The 17263-nt window shown below is 32.6% G+C and overlaps 1 long non-coding RNA gene across 1 annotated transcript; it reads right to left on the reverse strand.

Annotated features, from left to right (window-relative positions):
- Positions 1-12997: 12997 nt before the first annotated feature.
- Positions 12998-14151, reverse strand: LOC120090291. The gene is made up of 3 exons (XR_005485501.1): positions 14014-14151; positions 13858-13919; positions 12998-13102 (listed from the first exon to the last, which is right to left on the reverse strand). It is a non-coding gene; the product is annotated as an uncharacterized LOC120090291 (long non-coding RNA).
- Between the last annotated feature and the right edge of the window lie 3112 nt (positions 14152-17263).

Consider the following 17263-nt stretch of genomic DNA (forward strand, 5'->3'; position numbering starts at 1 on the left):
AAATCAAATTTTTCGTTCTTGAATGAGCAACTATGTGGGATAAGATATATTATGTACATATCTTATTCATACGTTGTTGAATAGAAATAAAGAACGCCAATCTTTGATAATTTTGTCAGCATCGAGATTGTTTGCAAATGGATCTATTCAACGTTGTAAAAGATTATAATGTTATAAAAGAATCAGTAAAAAGATCCTCTATTGAAATTAGGAATTCGTTAGGACCTTTAGGGGCGGCCCCTCAAATTGTGAATTTTTATTCATTTTATGACTTAATAACTCATAATCCGATCTCCCTAACTAAATATTTGAAACTTGACAATTTAAAACAGACTTTTCAAGTACTTAAATATTATTTGATGGATGAAAACGGGGGATTTTGAATTCCGATCCATGCAGTAACATCGTTTTCAATACATTTAATTTGAATTGGCATTTTCTGTATCATAATTATCACCATAATTATTGTGATGAAACACCTACAAGCATTAGCCTTGGACAGTTTTTTTTTTTTTTTTTTTTGAAAATGTATGTATAGCCAAAAATAGACCACACCTAAAATCGGCGGCATGCTATTCTTATTATAAAAAAAGTTCTATAATATAATTAATTCAAGTCCCAGATATTAATTCAAATAATTGAATTGAGGGACCTTTTAAATTTTTTTTTTATGATATTTTCAACTTTAGAGCATATATTAACTCATATATCTTTTTCGGTCATTTCAATGGTGATTACAATTCAGTTAATAACCTTATTAATCGATGAAACCGTAGGACTCTATGTTTCGTCAGAAAAGGGCACGATAGCTACTTTTTTCTGTATAACCGGATTATTAGTTACTCGTTGGATTTATTTGAGGCATTTACCTTTAAGTGATTTATATGAATCATTACTATTTCTTTCATGGGGTTTCTCCATTATTCATCTATTTACGTATTTTAAAAAATATAAAAACCATTTAAGTGTAAGCGCAATAACCGCGCCAAGTACTATTTTTACCCAAGGTTTTGCTACTTCAGGTTTTTTTTTTTAACTAAAATGCATCAATCCCCACTATTATTTCCCGCTCTCCAATCTCATTGGTTAATGATGCACGTAAGTATGATGGTATTGGGTTATGCAGCTCTTTTATGTGGATCATTATTTTCAGTAGCTCTTATAGTGATTACATTTCAAAAAGCTATAAGAATTTTTGGTAAAAACAAGAATTTCAATTTCTTAAATGCTTTATTTTCCTTTGATGAGATCCAATACATGAATGAAGGGAACAATTTAGTAAGAAACACTTCCTTTTTTTATTCGAAAAATTATTATAAGTCTCAACTGATTCAACAATTAGATCATTGGAGTTATCGTATTATTAGTCTAGGGTTTATCTTTTTAAGCATAGGTTTTCTTTCAGGGGCAGTATGGGCTAATGAGACATGGGGATCGTATTGGAATTGGGACCCAAAGGAAAACTTGGGCATTTATTACTTGGACCATATTCCAATTTATTTACATACGCGAACAACTAAAAAATTTGAAGGTGTAAATTCTGCAATTTGGCCTCTATGGGTTTTCTTTATAATTTGGATATGCTATTTTGGGGTCAATCTATTAGGGATAGGGCTACATAGTTATGGTTCAATTACATTAACATCTAATTGAATGAATTCAAGAAAGCGCTGACGAACACAAAATGGGAGAGTATAGATAAGAAAACTGTGTGTAAGATATCGAGAACCCTTTGAATCACTACATTACCTGATTCAAATAGTTTCACAGAATTCGACTGTGACCTTGATACGAGCTAGAGCTTCTAACTATGATGAATGCCGTTAACTATGTGTATGATGCCTGTAAATAGACCGATTTTATATCACCCTTCAATTCGAATTAGAAAAGCAATGTCTCCTTGCATAATATGGATTCCAAACATTCATGATATGGATGTGAATGGTCGAATTACTTATCCCTTTGGTCTAATTAGTGAACTATCTCTCCAGGATTGTGAAAAGATGTTCCACTAGAAATTCTTTTATTATTGGCTTTCGACCCATATTCCCAAAAAGTGGATTCCCGCTCTAATAGCTCCGAATAAATTAAATACATGCATTAAAATACGAAGGCTTCTTTATTCCACACCAACGAAAAACTTTTTCACTCTTTCATATACTAGGGGATTTCACTTGGAAAAGAAAATGTTCCATACTAATGGATTCGGTCTCATAACCATGGGTTCCAATGTACGAGATCTGTAGCACTTACCAATGAAGCCCTATCGATTAGTATTAATACAGAAGAAATCAATTATAGACACTAATATAATTAGTCTTGCTTTTTCATAGACAAACTTGGGATTTGCGATCCCAGGTAAGACGGTTAGGATCATGGGATCCTTTTTCTATCAGGAGCCCTTCTTTATCTCTCTTTATTATCTTTATCTCCCTTTTATTATTAATTATATAGATATATAATTATAGACATATATTAATTATATTGATATAGATAATTATTAGATTATTTATTGGATGGATATTATCTATAAAATCGATAAAAAACTTTTTTGATTAGCAATTCAATTCCATTTAGATAAATTAGAGATAAAGTAAGGGCTCAAAAGAAGAGATATCTCCAATCCTAATATATAATAATACCAATATATTAAAGATTACTAAAAAATATTATAAATAAATTCAAAAATAAAGAAATAAAAAAGTACTTCGTGTTTATTTCATCCGAAAAGTCCTTTTCTTTTTAGTTTCCACGCGCCGTCTGATAAGTTACCTAGCTAGGCTTTTTTTGTTCCAATGAATCGTAGATATAAATTATTTATTTGATTTGAAAACACAAAATGTTATTTGAAACAAATAAAATCGAAACAACAAGAATCATTAGAAGATTTATTATTTCGATTCCTATGATACAGAAAAAGCTGATATAGAATCAAGGTTCCATTCCTTTCCTTATTATTATTCTTTATTATTTTACTAGAATAAAAAACTTGTTAATTAGTTAATGAAAATGAGTTCTCTTTTCCTAATCTCATTAGTCGCCCTGTGAAAATACGTCAACGCTCGAATTTTTCATGATTCTTTTCTGGTCCGATCTTTTTCCATTTTAAACCAACCAACAAAACTACTTGTTTACATAACATCTTATTGTTGCATTGAAACATAGAAATGTTGACTAATCTGACTAACATTGAACTTGGTAAAATGAAATGGTTGAATAATTGAAAATGAGATTATTCAGGAATACATATGAATGCTAAGATTACGCATTGTAGTTTCTGTAGTAGATCCCATAATAAAAAAAAAGTATTTGTGATTGTTCCAGAAGAAATTGATCTTCAAATCATTAACGGAGGAGGTCGGTACCCATTTTTTTTTTTCTGATCCTTCGATAAAAAGATTCATTCTCTTCATAAAAAATAGGAGGTAGAACCAATAAATATTTCTTTTTCGATTCATCCCTAGAGTTGAATACCTCATTCAAGAATTGTTTTTGATCTAATCCGTAGGAATTAATAGAAAAGGCAAATCCCTTATGATACACCAGATCCGGCTCGATTATTGATAGAGTGAATAGATCTACCATTTCTTGAAATCTCTCTTCTGATTCAAAATCGTGGTGTAACGTGTATCCCCTCCTGTTCCGGTCATGGAATAGATGAAATAAATAAATAAATGGATTTTTGTTCAAGAATGAAATCTTATTGGAACTGTCCATATCCAGTTCATTTTGCGGAACCATATCACATCCCGAATCTGATGAAATAGGATGAATTGAGACGGTATTTTGTAAATACGTAATTATCTGAATATATTAACTATTTCTTTATTTTCTGATCGACAAAAGAAACATCTTGTTCTTTCTTCAACAATTTCTGATCTCTAGTGGAACCCATGATCTGTAGGTCTGCGAGATCCCCTACTAGCTCATAATGGACTAGCTTTAGCGTGATAAGTTAATTTGAATCGTTCAAGTTAGAATTAAGGGAATTAGTAATTATATGAGATATAATTACATATTTAATTTAAGAATTAAACGGAATAGGAGAATTTATATATATTTAAATATGATTTAAATATATAAATATGGATATGTGTTAAAATTAATTTAATATTTGATATTAAATTAATTAAGTTTTTTTTAATAATTAATTTATGAAATTAATTAAAGTTTTGATTTTTAAGATCAAAATAGATTTTATAAAATCAAATTTTGATTTTTGAGATAAAACTTGAAAATTAGAAAACAAAACACTTAAATGGAAAATGTTGATTTTCCATTATCCATATCTTTGAAGTTGATCACACATGAAGTATTTTCTTTCCCTTGTCTTCTCCAAGCATGAGCAGCAACTCATGCAAGTCTCTCCTTTTGCATGTTGATCTGCAATATAATAAAGAGATTGGAGTGAAAATTGACGCATGCAATCTATAGAGAATTTGAGAGAAAATTCGGGTTGAAGAAAGACTTCTTTTACAAGATTACTACAGTGAGCATTTCTCCTTCATCCCTTGATTCAAGCTTGTTTTGAGTCACACAACTCAATCTAGAGCACCAAGAGAATAGTGAGGAAGATCTTGAGGTGGTCTACAATAAGATAGCATCTGGAGAAGGAGCTTTAAAGAAGTGCTACAAGTGGTATGTCTTGAAACTCACTTGTTCTTCTGCAAGAACATGCTTTATATTTTGCCAAAATTAGTGAATTTGAGTGCTTAGATGATCCTTGTGCTTCCACTGTTGTTGATACAATCCTACATCAACCTTTCAGACTCTATGTTAAAAGTGATGCGGCTGTATCACACCAGGATAGTGAAATATGCATGGATAGAAATCTACACCTATTCTATCTGATGTCCAGTTCCTTTAAGAGTTCTAAGTAGTTATTACCGAGTGTTCTTATGAGTAGTTGAATCCTAGATTAATAAAGTTTAGTTTCTTCACCCTATGGTGTCCCTTATTCCTAAGGTGACGTGACCCTCCTATTCCTAGGCTCCTGGTCCCATATCCCTTTATGAGATCGATTTACACTCTAGCCTTCTCAGCACTAAAGCTCCACTGGATTGTTAAATTAAGTGGCCAATTTAATTTATCAAGACTTCTAATAAAAATCAACAAAGAGAATGCAATAACAACAAGATGGTGTGAGCTCAACAATATTTAAGCCATAGAGACCTTAGGGAAATCACATTGTCGAAACCCTAGGAAGAATTTAACTCATGATGATTGACAAGATAAACTTCTTTATTAAATAAAAAAATTATTGCTACAATAGAATTTGATTGGAAAGAGAAGAAATGAGTAAAAATACTTACATTAAATAAATAAAAGAAAAGAAATGCTTGAAAATCACAACTCCAATGACCTTGAGATAAATCCAAGGCTTTCCCTAAGATAATCTCCCCTTTTCCAAGGTGAAAGTCATTCTGCCGCACTCACTTCGGTGGGACGAGAAATCCTAGAGCAAAAACATCTTAGAGGACTCCCGTTCGTAAGGTTTTGACTTGAAACATGAAAATAAACCCACGATGACTACTGGAAAATGACAGAAACGATGGTGGAGAAGATGGGCTTGGCCAAGGAGTTGAAGATCTCGATTTGAAGGGCTTCCATCCCTTTTATAAGCTCTAAAATGGTTGGGGAAGACTGAAATTCAAGGTTTGAATGATTTTCAGGCGAAATTGAAGCTAAATAAATGATCAAATTGTGAAAATTGAACTGCCTTTGACTAGTACGAAATCTGAAATTTTAGGGTCCAGTACTGTGGCACATCAGACTGCTGCGGACGCATCAGATTAAAATCCTGCAGAAATTGCAAAAAACTTTCAAAATTCACCAAATTAGCTCCAAATCATCAAATATCATAATTAAAGCCCAATTAGACCTTCAAGAGCTAAATTTTGTGAGTTAAGCCAAAATTCAAGGGAAAACTCATGCCATAATTTATTTTTCCTAGTAAAAGGTGCATAAAAATGACTTAAAAACATGTAATTCATAGCATGAGTCAAATCCTGATAGAGATTGGAATACCATCACCAAGAATAAAGCAGTTTGATTCCCATATATATGAAATTTCAATGAGGTTAAGCTTAGATCTATTGGAGGAGCACCATGAGACAACACGTTTACGTATAGCAGAGTACAAGAATAAAATCGCTAGATACCATAAGACCATAGTAAGAGTGTGAAGCTTTAAGGAAGAAGATCTAGTATTAAGGAAGGTGATGTAGAACACCCGAGATTTAAATACAAGAGAGCTTGGACCAATATAGGAAGGACCATATCAAGTGATTACAGTGGTTAGACTCGACATATACACATTGGCAGGTCAAAACGAAAAGGCTCTTCCTAACCCGGTGAATGCCTAGCACTTGAAATTATATCATTAAAGAGGTTTACAAGTATAAATAAAATGGCTATCGAACAAGTTGTCATAGGAAATTTGTCTTATCTTCTATATCTTAAGGAAAGAAAGAGATTTAAATCAAGAATGGCCTGGAAAGGAGGGCTTGCTCAAATCGTGGCCCAAGTCAACACACTGGCCCCAACTAAGGTAAAGATTGAGCCTAAAAAATTTCCTAACTTGACTTCTTGAGCTCAAAATAATAATAATAATAATAATAAACACAGTTACCTCATGATGACCCCAGAAGAACGACAAACAAAAGTCACATGGTTAGTGTAGACAAACAAAATGGCACTTGAGAAATGAAGCTACAGGAAAAATTGGCATAAGAAAGAACCGAAATCAAACAACAACAACCGGGTGAAGGAAGAGCTACGTAATGAGTCAACATGATTGCAATTAAGAAAATAATGGCTCATAGTTGGCCTCGGCCCAAGGGCTAACCAGAGAAAGCCCACAAATAAAAGTCACAGGGTGCTCCACACAGGGGGCTTCAAGATGCCTGAATCAAACAATGAAAACTGTATGAAATATAATGGATTAAAACAAGAATCGACAACAAGTCGAAAAAAACAACGGAAGGAAAGTGACAAATAATAAGCTACAATCAATGAAGGAATGAGGAATACTTTAAAGCCATAATTTAATTGGACAATATTTTGGGATGACTTCTTATCCAGGGATAACCTGGGATTAGTTGAGCAATAACCAATTGTTGGGGCCTATTCAAGAAGTGGACCTAGTATGATTTTGCGCATAACTTCGTCATGGAATGGAGAAACGCACTAGAAAATCAGTTGGATCTCAAAATGGTTTAGCTTGATAGGCCTAACAACCCCTAACAAATCCGAATTAAGTTTCACAATGGGGTAGCATGGAGTTTGAAAGAGAGATTGTACTCCCAAGATAGGTTCCGAGAATTGAAATCTGCAAAAAAAAAAAAAGGTCCAAGAAACCACAAACCCTAACTTCGGAGTGGGGGCTTATGTTCTAGTTGGATTATGGAACCAGGGATAAAATAGCCAACACACAACAAATGAAGAGGAGAAGAATAAAACCCAAAGAGAGATGGGCCTAGCCGATCTCAACAGAAGCGACTGAAGGTTGTCTAGCCTAGTATAAGCTTAGCTAAAAAGAGATGAAACCCTAAAAGTACCAAGTAAGAATATTGGGTTGGTTGACCTTGTCTCAAAGGGAATTCCTAAAACAGATAGCCGAGTCAAAAACCCTAATCCGATAAGGAATAGGAGGAGGGTAAAAATATATAAATAAGATAGAGAAGAACATAAACAACAAGTAAGTTCCAAAACCAATATCAAATTCTCTCTTCTCCTTCCAACTTTTTGACTTAAACATCAGAGTGGTTGTGGCCTACACCATATAGGTGTTCAAGTTTCTCTTTGTTTGCAAGTGAACTCTCTTCCTCTAAAATAACAAATTTACCATTGTTGCGCTTCTGAGATTAGAAAAGCTCGCTTGATAAAAAATTGCCATCAACAATTTGATTAATAGTACATATATTAAACAGATCAAATACTTGTATATATATATATATATATATATATATGCAGATAAATATAGCATAGTAGTCTATATATGATTAATACTGTAAACCATATAAGATACGATGTAAAACCATTTGAGTACCTATTTGTGTAGAAGTATGTATATGTAAGTTTCTCTATAAAGCCAACATGAGCTTAGGTCAACTATAGTTGGCATGGCCTCCTTTTTAAAAGTGAGAGGTTTGATCATCCTCCTCTCAATTGTTGTACTAAAAAAAGTTTTTTTTTTCTACAATTCTATAATATTTTTAATAATATAACGTGAATGAATAATGTAAATATAATACATCGATTAGATGATAGAATATAATTATAAATTGAAAATATTAAACTCAATCAAATTTTTTATAAAAAAAAAAAAGTTGAATATACATAGTTTATTATCTTCAATCCAATAAAATAGTTTTTAGAGTTTTGAACATCTTGTCTGTCACACTTCTACGTGTTTGTTTGTTTGTTTTTTTTTTTTTGAAAATTAATAAATGGATCCACTTAGATATTTGAGGTTTGCAAAATTTTCACAATCAGGAGAATCGAACTTTTATTTCTGACTTTCTTTTAAGGAAAATTCAAAATTGCTTATGAAAACAAAACAAAAGACTTCCAAAAAAAGCTTTAGAAACTTATAAGAATCCAAAGTGGGGAAATTGAGTATTTTTTAAAATAATAAAAGTAAAATAACAACAATGAAATCAATTGCATAATACATGTGAAATACATAATTATTTATATTTATAATTAGTTGACTTAATTATTGTTCGCACGACATTTTCGGAGAAACATAATTCGTGGAGTTGAACTTGTTTTGATTTAGATTTGATGCGAATGTGGTTCGATCTCTAGTACTTGATTCTCTTATTCTCTTTCAGTTGAATTCGTACGCTTGACTTGTGGTAGAGAAGCGCATGATGTTCTTGAAGTTAAAATCTTGGAAGAATGTTTATATCTTCCGGGCTTGAGCTTCAAGAAGTAGTTTAGTCTTCTGGAGTTAAGAAGTGTTCTAATTGTTAATCCAAAACATGAGAAATGACAATTATAGTATAATTTTACTTTTACTTCATAACTAGTAGTTACTTTGAAAAAATTCAACAAAACCTTATTCTCGAAGAGGGGTCCATGAGTATAAGTATTCATGTTTGTCATCGGGCCATTGTTGATTCCCAAATTTGGCATTACTAGCGTAATGGAGTTTTTTGGTGAAAAGTAGCTATTGGGTTGCCCAATGGAGTGACATTCGAGTTCGACCATCTTCTTTTGAGGCTGAAGGTTTATGCCGGTGGTGGAAAGCCTTTTGGAAGATGCAAGTTCCAGGGAAAATTAAGATATTTATGTGGCAGTTGTGTTTTAATAGACTCCCTACTCGAGTTAACTTGATGCGTTGTAGGATTGATTGCCACATGTTTGTGTTCTATGTAACAGATATGATGAGAAAGATATCCACTTTTTAATCCACATAGTGCAACTCCACATAACTTGTTTAATCCACATTTCTATTGTAATAAAGGTGCGGTGGTCCTCTCCCTCCAGTTCTATGTATAAATTGAATGCATATGATACAATGTGCTTGAGTACAATCCAAGTTGGTAGGTTCTTTGTGATTCTAGCCACCAGGTCCTGATGGCTGCTCTCAAAACTTTACCTACTTGTTGGGATATGGATCTTGCAGAAGGTTGGACGCTTTCTGAAAGTGTGAAAATGGCGGTTGAATGGGTTTTTTTACCTTTTTTTTAGTCTCACCTTGAATTTGATTCATGACGTTTAATTTGGATTCTTTGTGGGGAGATTGAAGATAACTTTAAAATGGGATCACTGAAGCTGTAAAATTGATGATACCAGATGCTTCTCGTTTTTTGTTGTCAATTGTTCCTGGTTAAGCATGTAGTTAGTTGTCAGATTCGGAATCTATTTGTTATGCTATGGAAATCACTATCTTGAAAGCAAATTCGGCATGGCCGTGATGTGAATCGTTATTACAGATTGATCCCTAAGGTTAACATAACTCCCCCTTAGACGTGTACTCGTCGGACGGAGGGTTGGAATCAAAAGAGAGAAAGTAGTTTACATAGAATCGAAATCAAGAAAGCAAATGAAGGGTTTTTTAGATCTAGACCACTGGTTAAAATAAATTCAAGTCTGGAAATAATGATCCAATGGTTTAAAAACAAAATAAAACAAAAAGAAATAGAACTACTTTTTTTTCGCACAAATGCGGGAGCCTAAGCCCATTTGATCAAATGAACAACGACAACAGTATGCGCACATGTGGGAAATGACCTCTACTACCCCTCTACCCACTTTTGCAAGTCACTAGAGGTGCTCTCCTATTTTTACCCTCTAGTCACTCTTTAACTCTCTAATGTGGGACAAAAGAAGGTGGAGTTCACCATGTGATTCTTTTATGGGCCTTGGACCTTGGTAAGTGTGGGTCATTCGCAACAATCCCCACAACCTACAAGTATCAAGAAAATAAAAAGATAGTGGTCATTCTGAGCAATAGATTGATGGTAACTTAAATATCAATATCTTGTGATTTGAATTGATGCATAGTGAAGTAAGACAACAACAGAATTTACCAAAATGAGTTACCTTTTAGACTTTTGTAAATTCTGGTTGAGACACCCACAATGTGTTTCAATCCTTTTGATTTCTCTTTTGATTCCACGATAAATTTATGCATCATAGGCTATTTAGCTATTCACATAAAACCTTCGGTCGTCGTGAAAACTCTAGAAAGAGACCCTCAAACTCTTTCATAGAAGGCAGTCCACACCTTCACTTTCACATTAGATGCTTCATCAAGTTTATCGCAATAGACCACTCAAAACTGAGCTATGAAGACTTTAAAGATTATCCATCAAGTCTATCACAATAGACCCCCCAACATAAAGAACTATGGATCACTCAAATTATCCATCAAATCTATCGCAATAGACCACCCAAAATAAAGGGCTATGGATCACACTAAGGCTTTGAGTCCCATACTAGTTGAATACTCTAGGATTACTCTCCTTGTTCGGCCTATAGTGAGAGGATCTGCTAAATTCCTCTCAGACCTCACATACTCTAAGGAGATAGTTCATTTCTTCAAAAATTGTTTCACAACTCCATGTCTCAGGCGAATATGCCTTCTTTTGCCATTATACACATTATTCTTGGCAATACCTATGACAGCTTGTGAATCACAGTACAAAGATACTAGTACAAAAGTCCCCTACAGTGGCACGTCTTCTAGCAGACTTCTTAGCCACTCTGTTTCTGGTCCAGCTAGCTCTAGTGCTATAAATTCTGACTCCATGGTGGATTTTGCTATACAAGTTTGTTTGGCTGATTTCCATGAAATAACACCTATTCCAAGTATAAACACGTATCCACTAGTTGAACTTCTCGTTATCTGTTACCCAGTTTGCATCACAATATCCTTCTAACACCCTAAGAAAATTGTTGAAATGTAAAAAAAAAAAAATCCATTGTATCTTTGAGGTACTTTAGCAAACAATGAAGTGCTGACCAATGATCCTTATCAGAATTATGAGTGTATTTACTCAGTCCACGTATAGCATATGCAATATCGAGTCTAGTATAGTTAATTAAACAACATAACACTACCAATAATTTTTGCATATTTAGATTGATAGACATTTTTATCTTTATTCTTCTTAGGTGTTTTTATAGACGTAAATGTCAAATCTCTTTAGCAATTTTTCAATATAGTCTGATTGATATAGAGAGAAACCATTTTAAGTTTTTCTTATCTTAACACCAAGTATTACGTCAGTCTCACCTAAATCTTTCATTTCAAATTGTAAGGATAGAAATAATTTGGTATCATTAATTATATGTTTGTTTGTACCAAAGATCAACATATCATCAACATACAAACATATTATCACGTAGTTAGCTCCAGACGACTTTGAGTAAACATACGTGTCAGAATAGTTTACTTTGTTTACGAAAGTGTTGTTAAAATTTTCATATCATTGTTTAGAAGCTTGTTTTAGACCATAAAGAGATTTAGTAAGTTTATAGACCTTATTTTCTTGACCAACAATAATAAAACCTTCAAATTCTATCATATACATTTCCTCTTCCAAGTCCTCATTGAGGGATGTCGTTCTTACATCCATTTGATGTATTAGAAGGCCACGAATCGCAAGGTAGGCTATCAAGCTCTAATAGTGGCTATTTTAATCACAGGTGAGTAAGTAGTCTATGCCTTGCTCTTGTCTGTATCCCACAACTACTAATCTAGCCTTAAACTTATCTATTGTACCATTTGGTCTCATTTTCTTCTTAAATATCCATTTACACCTAATAAGTTTATTTCCTTTAGGTAGTTCCACTAATTCCCATGTTTAATTCATGACTAAGGAATCTAGTTCACTCTTGATTTCCTTTTTCCAAAAACTAAAGTCTATTGAGCTTAAAGCTTCTTGATAAGTTTTTGGATCCTTACCTATTAAGTACATGCAAGCAAATGAATTGTCTATTTTATCTGAATTTTCAACTAGAAATGTAGTTAGAAAATCAGATCCGAAATCCTTATTAACCCTTTGTTTTTCTACTTCTTTTAGGCTCTAACTAAAGTATGTTATTAGGGTTAGAAAAAGGGAGTTCAGACATTCGATCGATGCTTGAAATACTAGCAATTTAATTATTGAGTGAATTTTCTACTGATTTATCAATAATTTTAATCATGAGAAAAATATGCTAAAAAACACATCTCTATATTCACACACCGGTTTATCACGTAAACACATAAACCTATATGCAGCACTATTATTAGCATTGTAATGACACAACTTTTTGAGATCTCTAATTGGGGTCATTGCCATCATGTATGAAATTTTAAAACAAAGACTGGTCAACCCTTTTATTGTTAGAAAATATATATATATATATATATTTCTAAATAATAGAACAATATTTGATTTAGCAACCCTAAAATGTTGAAAATAAATATATAAATAAATCATAAAACATTTAAATTCAAAACTTAAAACTCACATGTTTTTTTATTCAAACATTCGAAAAATTTCTTTAAAATGTGATATTGAGCGGAAGCTTCAACACTCTTCCTATATGTAACCTTCAATAGATCTCCTCGCCAAGCACCTAGTACATTCCTTGTCTTTACCTGAAAACATATCATAATAAAGGATGAATATAAAAATCAACCGTAAGTAACTCCACTATTGGGGAGAGGCTGTGCATTTATGTCCTATAAATTTAAACGTGCTAGTGAGACATGCATAATTCAACCGTTCATGGATGGTCATCTGTGAACAATTTAACCCGTCCTAACACAGAGGTAACATGTTGTGAATCCGTCGGTCCACGGAGCTGTAATATATTTGTGAACCAGTCTGTTCACAGAGCTGTAATATAGTTGTGAACCAATAGCTCACGGAGCTGTAATATCATGGTGTTAGAAGGGAAAACTAACGCTTTCCTATCATGACATTAATCACAACATCAATAACATTCACAACAAAATTCATGGAACATGTCCTAGGATCCTACACATATTCATATCGGTCATATACAAATGATATCATGTTCCTAAAATTTTATTTATTCATATAACATATCATGCTTCTCAATACTATCTAATCAAAATTAAACATTGTCATATTATTTACGTCGTCTGACTCAAAGACAATTCCACTAGTAAAATTATTTACTTCTAAAATAGGCCCAAACGTATACTAATCAAGCATCTACACTTCTTTAAGAAACCTTGAGTTATCCCCAAGTCGAGCTTGATTCAAGATCGAATCCCAACCCTTCTCAACAATTCGTACCTAAGTACGATCCAACTATTAAGGGTCTAAATCAAAATTTCAGCAATCAAAATCAAGCGGCAAAAGGGTTAAAAAGCCCCAAACTTACCATAAATCTGGTAAAAAAACCACCTTAACTTTGCTGATCAACACACTAATGGCCTCCAAAACCTGAATCGAAGGTCTAAGTATTATGGGTAACTAAACATTAGGACAAATACTTAATGGGTATTCAGGAACTTCAACTAAAACCTACTAAACTTACACAAAACCATCGTAACGGCGATGTTGGCGGCGGCGAGTGAGACCGTGGCGATGGTTGGAGATTACTGGCAACGAACGCTACACGTGAACGACACAAATTTTAGAGAGAGAGTCATGTGAGATGGTTTTCTAAAATTCATCAATTCAATTTTGGATTCAAACTCCAATATCAATGGGGATAAACTTAAACTAACAATTTCCCTTTTCCTTCTTAAATCCCAACCCTTCAAATCTAAATCCTTAATGAATTTTGAATTCACAAAATCTTAATTCTTTTATTAAATAAACCTAAAATTCTTTTTCTCATAAAAAATTTAATCCAAATAGCTTCAAATATTTTCTAAATTAAATTCAAATTACCTCCAACAGACCGATCTAAATAAATCGATTTAACCCTTATCTTCAAATTTGGTTCCGAATATTCCAATATTAAGAAAATAAATTTTAATAATATCAAAATAATTAATCAATGTTTATCTAAAACTTGGAATGTTACAAACATAACCGATAAAAATGCAGTCAAAAGTTTTAGATCTTACTGTGGGTTTCTTAAATTCTAGATATGCTACCTTGGCTAAGTATCCCTACACTCTTAAGTAATCTAGTTTAGGTGGATAACCGTTCCACAACTCGTAAGGAGTGTTATCCAAGCTTTTGTGAGGAACCCGATTAAGTATAAAACGGACATGTTATCGAATAATCTAGAACTTAATAACAAAGCATCTATAATTTCTTTTAAAGTTCTGTTCTTACGTTCTTCTATACCATTTTGTTGAGGTGAATATAGTGACACTTTCCTTTAAGGAGTAATTGATTTTCTACTTCAGCCTTGAAATTCACAAACAAGCTACTAGCTCCATCCTTTGATTTTAGAAGGTAAATTTTTGTACATCTAGATTAATCATCAACAAAAAAATATATAATATTTTTTACCATCTCTACTCATAACTCTGTGTGAATTAGTTCAAGTAATTCAGTGCTACATGTCATTATTGATTTAAAATGCTTTTTCACAAATGTTGCTTCTACACAAATTGGGCATCTATTATTTTAATTGATGCAACATTAACATGTCCTAATCTACCATGCCACACATCAAATGATTCAACCATATAAGCAAAACGAGAGGCATTTCATTTATGGAAATAGCCGCAGGAACAACATTCAAAACAAACATACCATCATACAGATATCTCTTACCAAAAAAGTCACCATTTTTTTGTGATGACAACCTTGTTAGCTTCAAACAGATCAGTACATCATTAAGGGGTGTTTGACGTGCAAGTTTGGAATCTTAAGTCTAGGGGGCAAGGCTGGAAAGGTTAGGTAGCCCGAGTTTAAGAAAACTGTGTTTAGAGTGCAAGTTTGGGAAGTCTGGGTTTAAGAAGCCTGTGTTTGGAGTGCAAGCTTAAGTAGCTTGGGAATGAAGTGCAAATTTATAAATCTTTAGTTTGTTAAATATTTTCTTGTATTTAATCAACGGTCAAATTTTAATTAGTTTAAAGTTGTCATCCTAATTATTTTAATTTAGTTAAGTTTAAAATAAACTAAAAAAATTTAAAAGAATATTAAAAAAAATTAAAATAGAGATTTTGACTAAAATTATAATTTTATTTAATTTATTGTTTTAATAATTTGATATTTTATTTTTATTAGATTTTAAATAAAATTTAATACTTTTATGACTTTAACTAATTTGAAAATGATCATTTTTTTTACCATTATATGCTAACTTAAAATTGAAATAAACTAGTATTTTAATATTAAATTCAATTATTGAAAACACTATAGCTTTTTTTTTTTATCAAATTACATTTGAGGAATAAAAAATCATAATTTTTGTAGTTTTAATTTTTATTTGGTCGTTAAGTTATTTTAAACATTTTAAACTTTTACATTTTAAAAATGATTCTGAGTCTTTAGGCTAGTTAAATTAACCAACGAAAAAAATGAAAATATTATTAAATTAAATTAGGGTTTTCTACATATATAACCTAAATAAATATACCAATACAATTGCAGTCTAATGGTGTGTTTGGAATGTTGGGATTGATGTCCTAATTCTCCCAGAGTCTCGTTGTTTGTAATTTATACACATTGTTTATGAATAAAATAAGAGTTATTTCATTCTGGCATTTACTCATATCCAATAAACAAAGCTCCATGGTTATTGTGTATAAACTTAAGCATGTATATGGGATATACAAGTGGATCATGCCTTAAGTGATAACCTAAATAGGTCTGTAGTATAAGGATTAAGGAAGGATACCTGATCCTGGTGACACTACGGATATAGCCCACTTTGTAGAGGTTTGCAAGTGTTGTAAACTACTACAGATGGTAAATCCCGACCATTCATGTGGAGAAATGAGAGTGAGGGTATCCTATACAAAGAGTTTGTATAAGACCGGACCACAAGATGATTTGCCTTTGTATATAACGCCGTTGATACTAGAGACTTACATCTCACCTAAATGACCATAGGTGACATGACCTCAATCCTGCATGTTTTGGGAACTCTTGCCTTTGAGGGTGGTCCTTTGATTAGTATGAGTGAGAGTGGCCAGATTGCCAACACAACATGCTTACTTTTTTGGAAACTTGATTGAGTCATAGTCCTACTATAGGTTGCAAATGGAGTGGTACTTAAGAAGTACAGGGACATAATTGTTATTGGCCGAGCTGTACTTATGAGCGATCTGTGAAGGGTTGTCGCACTGTTAATTGGTTAAGATTGACACATAATATATTTATAGTAAAGAGAGTTCAGCTGCTGGTCTTTAGTGGAGTGCCTGAAAGTTAACGGATGGTGGATACTATGACTAAACAGTTTAGTAAGTTATTCACATACTGTTGGAGCTTCGAGCTATAGGTCCATAAAGTCCCCTTGGTAGCTCAATAGATTCAAGTTGAGAATCGGTTCTTGGTGTTGATTTGAAATGTTCAAATCGACAAGAGGTAATTCGATTATATATGATATGATCGGTGTGATGTATGAGATACATCTAGAGAAGGATTAATGTAAATGAGATTTACATTAAGTACCATAGAATAGAAAAAGATCAATGGTTTATATGTTTCATGAGATGATATATTAAAAATATAGGTTATAAATATATTATGGTAAGTTGGTTATCATTTATATTTATAATAATATTAATTATTGGATAATTATCTCTTTTTCTCTAATAACCAATTGAGTGGGAGGTTATTGGTGGTTTTATGGTAACCATGAGATAAAAGCAAAAATG

Source organism: Benincasa hispida, chromosome 11 (genome assembly GCF_009727055.1).
Source record: "Benincasa hispida cultivar B227 chromosome 11, ASM972705v1, whole genome shotgun sequence".
In the NCBI taxonomy this organism is placed as follows: Eukaryota; Viridiplantae; Streptophyta; class Magnoliopsida; order Cucurbitales; family Cucurbitaceae; genus Benincasa; species Benincasa hispida.